The sequence below is a fragment of the Schistocerca serialis genome, unplaced genomic scaffold, assembly GCF_023864345.2.
Source record: "Schistocerca serialis cubense isolate TAMUIC-IGC-003099 unplaced genomic scaffold, iqSchSeri2.2 HiC_scaffold_1138, whole genome shotgun sequence".
Lineage (NCBI taxonomy): Eukaryota > Metazoa > Arthropoda > Insecta > Orthoptera > Acrididae > Schistocerca > Schistocerca serialis.
In genome coordinates, this window is record NW_026047335.1 from 7,501 (window position 1) to 10,000 (window position 2,500).

The window sequence follows — 2,500 nt, forward strand, 5'->3', positions numbered from 1 at the left end:
CAGCCCAAAGTTATTCAGAGTCACCAAGGCAAACGGACCGGACGAGCCGACCGATTGGTTTTGATCTAATAAAAGCGTCCCTTCCATCTCTGGTCGGGACTCTGTTTGCATGTATTAGCTCTAGAATTACCACAGTTATCCAAGTAACGTGGGTACGATCTAAGGAACCATAACTGATTTAATGAGCCATTCGCGGTTTCACCTTAATGCGGCTTGTACTGAGACATGCATGGCTTAATCTTTGAGACAAGCATATGACTACTGGCAGGATCAACCAGGGAGCTGCGTCAACTAGAGCTGAGCAGCCGGCCGCCCGGGAGTGTGTCCCGGGGGCCCGCGCGAACACGCAAGCGTCCGCTCAATTATTCTGCAAACAGGAGGAGGCTGAGCTCCCCTGCACCATACACCTCGAAACCCTCTCAGGTCCCGGCGGCGCGCAGCGCCGTCCTAAGTACTTGGTCGGGTTCGAGAGAGGCGCAATCGCCCGGGGTTTGGCGAGTAGACGCTTTAGGTGCGACCACCCGTGCTCCCAACTGAGCTTGCCGCTGCCGACAGAGGCCCGGGAGCGTGCTGTCGTGGCATTGCCGGCGGGAGACAACACGCGCCACCTACGGTGACCGGCAGCTCCAACGCCAGCGCCACAGAAGGACAAAAGCCCCACTTGGGTGCCGAAGCGAACTCTCCCAGCACAGCGCACGCGCCAACACGTCCGCACAGCTGCGATACAAACCACCTGCGAGAACCGCAGAGGCGACCGAGCAGCAGACGGCGTCGCGGCGCCGAGCGCCGGGCGGCGGCGCATCCTCAGCGCACACAGTCCTCAATCGGACCAGCACACTGCAGATGTCCACCGCGCTTCGCACCGGGCCCGCGAGGACCTACTTTGGCCGCACGGCGCCGCGTGCAGGGTGCGCCGGCGCGCAGCTGCGCCGCCTGCCGCCTCCGTCGGCCGGCGCGCCTGCCACTGGCCGCCCCCACCAGCCGGCTGTAGCGCGTGCGCCCACGCACCGCGCGGCCAGCACGCCGGGAGGCCCCCCCTCACCGGCCGGGGACGGTCCCACCCAGCCACCGCCGCGTATCGCTTCACACCCAGATGCCATTCACGTTCGTGGGCATGGTGGGTATCGCTGGAACAACCGGTTGGTAGCTCAACCGATCGTCGCCATCACTGATTCACCTCTAGCGAGAACAACCGCACCACAACGGTTTACCAGTTGTTCATTTGCGTAACGTCACCAGCAAACGTAGGCGTCCATCGCCATTTGCAAATTCAACGATTGTTGCATGCCTGTGTCAGGTGTCACGACACACTATGTCTGCCCACATACACGCAACAACATGTGCACGCTTCGCGAACACGTGGAAGGTGGCCCCCGTACGTATGCGATGTCCATTGCGCGAACGACTGTCAACCGGCCTCTGTCGCATGTCGCAGATGTGGAACGCAGTGCACCATGCTATCACGGTGTGTGAGAAGAGACGACTACGTCTGACAACACGCGCCACTACATCAACAGACGGCTCATGCTGATCGCCATCCAGGGCATACCACACTGCAATCCAGCTCTTATAGGGAGACGACACGTAGCTGAGTGCACAACATTTGGACCGCATGGTTCGCCGTTGTTGGCGCAGTCGTTGTACGGTCACATGTACCACGATGTATCATTCAGTACATGAGGACCAATGTGCAGTACAGTGTGTGATTTGGACGTACAACATCAGCGGACAGTTGACACAGGCCGTACCACAGCGTAGGCTAAGTGCTTCGCCATGCGAATGCCAATGAACAACTGCAAATGCCAATGAACAACTGCAAAGGGCATTGAGCATGTACGTCCTGCTGCCATCCACATTACAGTGTATAGCTGCAAGGTGTTTAACATGAAGCGATACACTGGGGACCGGGCAGTGCGAGTAGCAAACTATATTGCGGGGGTTGCAGTTAGGCAACACTACACTAATTTAACGCGTCGTATGACAATTACAGAGCAGGTTAAGGCCCAACGTGTGTTGGGTTAAGGCCCAACGTGTGTTGGGTTAAGGCCCAACGTGTGTTGGGTTAAGGCCCAACGTGTGTTGGGTTAAGGCCCAACGTGTGTTGGGTTAAGGCCCAACGTGTGTTGGGTTAAGGCCCAACGTGTGTTGGGTTAAGGCCCAACGTGTGTTGGGTTAAGGCCCAACGTGTGTTGGGTTAAGGCCCAACGTGTGTTGGGTTAAGGCCCAACGTGTGTTGGGTTAAGGCCCAACGTGTGTTGGGTTAAGGCCCAACGTGTGTTGGGTTAAGGCCCAACGTGTGTTGGGTTAAGGCCCAACGTGTGTTGGGTTAAGGCCCAACGTGTGTTGGGTTAAGGCCCAACGTGTGTTGGGTTAAGGCCCAACGTGTGTTGGGTTAAGGCCCAACATAGGTTGGGTTAAGGCCCAACATAGGTTGGGTTAAGGCGCAACATAGGTTGGGTTAAGGCGCAACATAGGTTGGGTTAAGGCGCAACATAGGTTG

General features: G+C 57.6%; 1 non-coding gene across 1 annotated transcript in view; it reads right to left on the bottom strand.

Annotated features, from left to right (window-relative positions):
• LOC126432474 (small subunit ribosomal RNA) overlaps positions 1 to 281 on the bottom strand; it is a 1,910-nt gene extending 1,629 nt beyond the window's left edge. The window contains exon 1 of the ribosomal RNA XR_007577988.1: positions 1 to 281. This exon is cut by the window's left edge and continues 1,629 nt beyond it. This is a non-coding gene — a ribosomal RNA (small subunit ribosomal RNA).
• Between the last annotated feature and the right edge of the window lie 2,219 nt (positions 282 to 2,500).